At 40.7% G+C, this 7,870-nt stretch overlaps 1 protein-coding gene across 1 annotated transcript in view; it reads right to left on the reverse strand.

Annotated features, from left to right (window-relative positions):
- Positions 1–7,870, reverse strand: part of CACNA1C (calcium voltage-gated channel subunit alpha1 C) — a 636,553-nt gene that overhangs the window by 35,149 nt on the left and 593,534 nt on the right. The gene's annotated exons all lie outside the window — the stretch shown is intronic.

Here is a 7,870-nt window from a genome sequence, read left to right on the forward strand (position 1 = left end):
ACTCAAAAAAAAAAAATTATATATATATATATATATATATAGTTCTTTTCATACACTTTAGGCTCTACATTTTTCTTTGATGATTTTGCTCTTCTTTTGTTATCGATTGGTTTATTTAATATAGATTGTTCTTTTAATACACTTTAGGCTCTACATTCTTCTTTGATATTGATTGGTGCATCTTATATTGAAGATATCGTGTTCTCACGCTCTAATTTTTATGCACAATCATGCGTCGCCTATCAACGGGGTCACGTTCTGAGAAATGCGTCGTTAGAAGACTCTGTTGCTGTGTGAACATCACAGGATGTACTCACCTAGACAGTATTTGCCTACCATGCACCTAGGCTATGTGGTGCAGGTCTACTGCTCTTGGCCTAAAACCTGTATGGCACGTGACTGCACTGAATACTGTGGGCAGCTGTAACACAATGGTATTTGTGCATCTAAACACAAAGTACAGTAAAAAATGTGGCATAAAATATAAACAATGACACACCTGTACAGGGGACTTGCCGTGGATGGAGCTTGTAGAACTGGAAGTCGAATGAGTGAGTAGTGAATAAATGTGAAAGCCCAGGGCATTGCTGTGTGTTGCTGTAGGCTTTATGAACACTTTGCACTCCCGCTATACTGTGTTTACGAAAAATATTTTTCTTTTTTTAATAATAAGTTAACCTTAGCTTACTACAACTTTTTTGACTTTACGTTATTTTCTTTTTATGTTTTAGAGACAGCGTCTTGCTCTGTCTCCCAGGCTGGAGTGCAGTGGCATGATCAAGGCTCACTGCAGCTTCGATCTCCCAGGTTCAAGTGATCCTCCTGCCTCGGCCTCCCGAGTAACTGGGACTACAGGCACATGCCACCACGCCCGGCTACTTTTTAAATTTTTTGTAGAGACGAGGTCTTACTATGTTGCCCAGACTAGCCTCAAACTCCTGGACCCAAGCAAGCCTCCCACCTCAGCCTCCCAAAGTGCTGGGATTACAGGTGTGAGGCACCATGCCCGGCCAACTTTTTTTACTTTATTTATTCATTTATTTTAACTTTTTGAGTCTTTTGTGATACTCCTTAGCTTAAAATACAGACACACTGTACAGATGTACCAAGTATTTTCTTTTTTCATATCTTTATTATAAAATTTTTTTCTCTTAAATAAATTCTTAAAAAACTTTTTTTTTTTGTTAAAAACTTTAGCCTGGACCTATATAAGGTCAGGATCACTGATACCACTGTTTTCTACTTCAATCCAGATCTTGTCCCACTGGGGCAATAACATACATGGAGATGTCCTCGCCTATGACAACACTGCTGGAATACCTCATGAAGGACGTGGTTGTTATATTTTATTAATGTATGCTTTTATTTTTATACATGCATTCTCCATACGTGGGGGTGATTTTGCTATTCTTTTTCTTACCTTTTTCAAACATAAAAGTTAAAGGAATAATTATTACAAAAAAGTATTATAAAGCCAGGTGCGGTGACTCACTCCTGCAATCCCAGCACTTTGGGAGGCTGATGTAAGAAGGTTCACTTGAGTTCAGGAGTTCAAGACCAGCCTGGGCAACATGTATGCAATAAAAAATTAAAAAAAAAAATTAAAATCTTAAGAAAGTATTGTATAGTCAATACGTAAACCAGTAACGGAATCATTTATTATCTGTGTCAAGTATTATGTACTATACGTAATTGTAGGTGCTATTTTTTTTTTTTTTTTTTGTTTTTTTTTTGAGTTGGAGTCTCACTCTGTCACCCAGTCTGGAGTGCAGTGGCTGCTCCCGGCCACCGCAGCCTCGACCTGCTGGGCTCTGGCAATCCTTCCGCCTCAGCCTTCCAAGTAGCCGGAATTACAGGCATGCGCTTCCACGCCCAGCTGATTTTTTGATTTATTGTAGAGATGAGGTCTCGCTGCCCAGGCGGGTCTCGAACCCGCGGGCTCAGGCAATCCACTCACCTCAGTCTCCCAAAGGTGCGAGATTACAGGCTGAGCCACTGAGCCTGGCTTGGTGCTATGTTTTTATATAACCGGCAATAGATTTGTTTACACCAGCATCACCACAAACATGTGAATAACGTGCTGAGCTCCAGCATTGTGACAGCTGTGATGTCACTACAGCTGGCAACAGAATCTTTCAGCTCCATTGTACATGCAGTCCGCTGTTGGCCAAAATGTCGCTATGTGTCACATGAGTGTAAATGTGCTATGTGACACGTGACTATGTGGCACATGACAAAATAGTTACAGTTTTGAGTTATTTAGGGGAGTGACAAATATTTTAAGCAGATGGATTTCGGAAGGACTGTTGTTTTTAAGGTTATGTTCTCGTTTTGCTGTATTGAAGTGGGAAAAGTTTTAGAATGCGCTGAATTCTTTATGACTTGAATCTTGGCGAATTTTTGTGAACGTTTCTGAATGTTTAAGAAGAATGTGGGTTTCTTATGTGATTTACAGAGTGCAAATCTATTAGATTACATTTGTTACTTATATTATTTAAATGTTCTTTATGCTCTCTTCTCTTTTGTTGTATTTGATTTGTCATTTTCTACAAGCTGTATTAAATTTCCTTCTGTGTGTGTGTATTTTCTCTTTATAGTTCTATCCGTGTCTGGTGGATACATTTCCAAACTATATTGTTAGGCTCATGTAGTTTTATGACTGTTATATATTCTTGACGGATGATACCTTTTATTACTATCAAGTATCTTTTTTCCATCTTGTTTAAGGCCTTTCACCCGGAATTCTACTTCTTCTGATAATTGCTATTGTTGCATCTGCATTGTGAGCATTATCTGGTATTCCCTTTCTATTTCATTATTTTCATTCTCTTTAGGTCATTTTATTTTATTATACCTATTATGAACAGGGTAAAGCTGAACTTATTTATTTATTTATTTTTTGAGTAGTAGTCTCTGTCGCCCAGGCTGGAGTGCAATGGCCACTGTAGCTTCTACCTGCTGGGCTCAGGCAATCTTCCCACCTTATCCTTCCAAATAGCTGGAACTACAGATGCGCTTCACCACGCCCGGCTAATTTTTTGGTTTATCGTAGAGATGAGGTCTTACCAAATTGCCCGGCTGGTCTCAAACCTGTGGGCTCAGGCAATCCTCTCACCTTGGCCTCCCAAAATGCTGGGATTATATACGTGAGCCATGACACCCAGCCAGCTGGATGTCCTAAAGACAACATGAGACTACCTATCTTTTAGTAGAGAAACTTAACTCATTTAATTTTTTAGTGATTACTAATGTCTTTGGTCTTATTCTGGCCATCTTATCTATGGATCTAATTGCCATAGTTTATTTTGTTTAATTTCTACTTTTGCCTTCCTTCCTTTTTTTTTTTGAGTTGGAGTCTCACTCTGTTGCCCAGACTGTAGGGCATAAGTTGCTTAGGTTTTCTTTGTTCATTTTTTTTCCTCTAGTGGTTTAGGTAACACATTTTATTTCTGTCTTTCTTTTCTTTGCTTTCTTTCCTTCTTTTTATCTTCTTTCGAGGTGGAGTACAGTTGCACGTTCACAGCTATTGTAGCCTTGACCTATGGGGCTTAGGTGATTCTTCTGCCTCAGCCTCCTGAGTAGCTGGGACTACAGGGACACACCACCACACTTGGTTAATTTTTTGACTTAGTGTAGAAACAAAGTCTTGCCATGTTGCCCAGGCTGCTTTTGAACTCCTGGGCTCAGGAAATCCTCTTGCATTGGCCTCCCAAAGTGTTGGAACTATAGGCATGCACCACCATGCCTGGCTCATTTTTTTTTTTTTTTGAGATGAGGTCTTGCTATATTGCCCAGGCTGGTCTGAAACCCCTGGGCTCAGGCAATCCTCTTACCTCGGCCTCCCTAAGTGCTGGAATTACAGGCGTGAGCCACCACACCTGGCCCATTTCTATTTTTCTAGGGGTTGACCTTTACATATCGACATACGTGTTTATACATACCTTTACCTTAGTTATATGTAGAGTTAAACAGTACATTTCTTCCCCCCAAACCAGAGAAGAATCTTAGCACAGTTTCATGTTTCTCAGTCTACCACTTCACTTTATCTTCTCGAGATAATGTGGGATTTTGTTTCCAAATTGTTGTTAAGGTTTTGAACATTTTTTCCTTTAGCCATTACTTGGGCTTAATAGAAATTTTATAATTTATTTGTTCATAACTATAATCTTTATATATTTTGTACTGATATCATGATTCTTGTCATTTTGCTTCTTTGATTCATTTTTCATTCTGTTGGAAGTACACACTTGTGTAATTGCTTCAAGGAAGGGTTATGTGGGGGAACAAGCTTTCTGGGTTCTCACACTTCTATAAATTTTTTCTTTTTGCTTTGCTACTTGAACGCTGATCAGAATGGTTCAGGTTAAGAACACATTTTCCTCATAATTTTGAATATACTATTTCACTGTCTTCTAGTATGCACTTTTATTGATGAGAAATCTAATGCCAACGGATACTTTTGAAAGTTATTCACTTTTTCTTTTCAGTAACACCTTTATTGAAGAGACTGTTCTTTCTGTATTGTGTATTAGAGAAAAAAGTTTTTGACTTTTCACCACTGAGTATGATGTTACATATATAGCATTTATTATATTTAGGTACTTTCTTTCTATGCCTAATTCATTGAGTTTTTTTGTTTTTACTCATGAAAAGGTGTTGAGTTTTGTCAAATGTCTTTCTTGCAACTGTTGAGATGATCATATCAATTACGCCCTTCATTCTGTCAATGTTGTGTGTCACATTTATTGATTTGTATATGTTGAACCATCCTTGCATCCCACTTAATGCCAGCCTGTGGGTTGGGCAGCTAACCATGGTGAAGAAATCTTTCGATGTCCTGTTGAATTTGGTTTGCTAGTATTTTGTTGAGGATTTTTGCATCTATGTTCATCAGGAGTATTGGTCTATAAGTTTTGCTTTTTGTAGTACACTTGTCTGGCTTTGGTATGAGGGTAATGCTGGTCTCATAAAATGAGTTTGTAAGTATTCTCTCTTCCTCAGTTTTTTGGACTTTTTCCTCTTAGGAAGCTTCTAATATTTTCTTTGTTTTTGGTATTCTAAAAAGTCATCATAATATGTCTGGCTAAGGGTTTTTAAAAGTTAACCTATTCTGCACTTAGTAAACTCTTTCAACCTGAAAACTATAACTATTTGAAATTTTTATTTTATCATACTTTTATTTCATTTTTTCCATTCCTTCTGTCCTTTTTGTTTGGCATTTCTATCACACAGATAAGATCTCTCTGGCTTGATCCTCCATGTGTTAACTTTTGTTTTATTTTCTATCTCTGTTCTTTTAGCTGGTTAACTTTTCAGTTCATTAATTCGTTCTTCAACTGTGTCCATTCTGCTATCCACATCATCTACTTTTTGTTTTTTGTTTTTTTTTGAGTTGGAGTCTTATTCTGTTGCCCAGACTGGAGTGCAGTGGCATGCTCCCAGCCACCACAGCCTCTACCTGCTGGGCTCCAGTGATCTTTCCGCCTCAGCCTTCCAAGTAGCCGGAACTACAGGCGCACCCTACCACACCCAGCTAATTTTTGATTTTTTTATTGTAGAGATGAGGTCTTGAACCTGCGGGCTCAGGCAATCTACTCACCTCGGCCTCCCAAAGTGCTGGGATTATAGGCTGAGCCACTGAGCTGGCCCACATTATCTACTTTTAAAAAATATTTCAACCACTGCATATTTTCCCCAAGTTTGTACTTTACTCTTTTTACTGATGGTTGCTGCTAGCTCCTCTTCCTTCTTCTACTTTAACAGAAGTGTTATGTTCTCCAATCTCTCTAAATACACGAATTCTATTTATTTTCAAATCTTTGGCTCTACTTATTCTTTTTCCTCTTCAGGTATCCATTAATCTGTTAGTTGAGCCTTTCTTTCTTGATGTTGGTTTTCCTCAAATGCTTTAGGATTATTTGTTGATTGTTCTTCGTGATGGAGAACCAAGTTCACATCTCTGTAGATAAAGTTCTCATCATAGGAGCCTCTGGGGATCACAGAAGATAAACAAGACACACTGCCAGGTGGGCTGGGCAGAGATCTTCTTTCTGAGGTGGGTTCCTTGGGAGGCCTTGCTCTGCCTGTCAGATCCAGAGCCCAGAGGTGCGATGCCAGGTGCTGCTCTCTCAGCCTGTGAGCAGTAGCCAGCCTGGTCATGCCTCAGTCTCTCCTGTACCTGGAATCTGTTGACTCTGAACCTGGAGAATCCCTGGGCTACTCTCACTTCCTCCATTGTCCTCACTCACCCTGTTCGGGGTGTGCTTTTCTTGGATCTTATTCTTTTGTCAGTTGGAGCCCACCTGCTCTCTTCCATTTAGGGATTCCTTGACATTTCTGGTTCACCAATAGCATTCTTTCATGTTTTTTTCCCCCTAGCACTATTATGGATCTACTCTTTCAGTCAGGGTCTCACTCTGTAGCCCATGCTGGAATGTAGTGGCATGATCTCTGCTCACCGCAGTCTCAACCTTCTGGGCATAGGCAATCCTTCCACCTCAGCCTCCCAAGTAGCCGGGACTACAGGCGCATACTACCATGCCTGGCTCATTTAAAAAAATTTTTTTTTTTTTGTAGAGACAGAGTCTTGCTATGTTGTCCAGACTGGTCTCAAACTCCTAGACTCAAGCAATCTTCTCACCTTGGCCTCCCAAAGTGCTGGGATTGTGAGTGTGGGCCACTGCACCTGGCTAGATTTATTCTTTAGAATATCTTCTGGCAACAATGACTTCAGGAAAGGAGGGGAGACAGACTCATGTGTTCAGTCTGGTATCTGTGTCCAACTTCCATATTTAAATGTAGTTCAGGATTTAATGTCCTTAAAGAACAGCCTACCGTGGTTTTATGTTCTGATAGTTTACAATCTGAGGAGAGTGGCAATCTCAGATTGATTTTTAGGAAGCCCGCCCTATTGATAACATCTATTTTGAGCAATAGTGATTCTTGGGTTGGGTAGGGGAAAGGGACCTGCAGAACACAGTGAAGGTGGGGTTATCTGTCATGGTATGTAGAATATACGGGGGGGGGGACCCAAAGATCCCTGGAATTTATTTATTAAAAACCGTGTATTCATTCTTACATGTTTAAACTTGTCACCTTCAAGGTACTCTTTGTTTGGTGTAATGCACCTAGTGAGATGCTTTTTCCACTGCTCAAAACAGTTTTTGAACTCATCCATTTTGATGTCTTTTAGTGCTTCTGCCGTTTTTCGGTTCACCTCTTCTACATCGGCAAAACATTCCCCTTTGAGGATTTTTTCCAGGCAGGGGAACATAAAAAGGTCCATCAGGGCAAGATCTGGTAAATAGGGAGGGTGGGGCATGGGAGCCATGCCGATTTTGGTCAAAAAACCGTTGAACACTCAGCATGGTGTGGGCAGGTGCGCTCAGAAATCACCCATCATGAAACTGGCAAACGCGTTGAAAGGATCGTCCCCCCAAAATTCACTGAAGTCAAACTCAGCCTCTCACAACAATGCAAGCTTGCACACAGGTGCCAGTGGGTTCCCAGAACACTTAGCTAGTGGGGAAGGCCTGTACTATAAGGGCCCACCTTTCAAAAGCAAGTTCTGGGTTTTTTTTTTGGGTCTCCCCTTGCCTGACGTGGAATGAACTTGAGAAGTCATCTGTCTGGGGTTGGGACATACAGTTTTCAGCTTCCGGCCCTGGGCTAGATGGGATCCCAGAGCTCCAGGCTGCGAGAAGCTGGAAAGTGAGATGCCCCAGAGAGACCAAAGGGGGTCGCTACGGCCACGACAGAGGAGCAGGCTGCAACGTGACCCACTCAGGGCAGGCGTGAAGAATACCATCTCAAGCCGGGTTCGGTGGCTCAGCCTGTCATCCTGCGCCTTTGGGAGGCTGAGGTGAGTGGA

Source organism: Carlito syrichta, unplaced genomic scaffold, assembly GCF_000164805.1.
Source record: "Carlito syrichta isolate Samal-C Ts95f unplaced genomic scaffold, Tarsius_syrichta-2.0.1 Scaffold302444, whole genome shotgun sequence".
Lineage (NCBI taxonomy): Eukaryota > Metazoa > Chordata > Mammalia > Primates > Tarsiidae > Carlito > Carlito syrichta.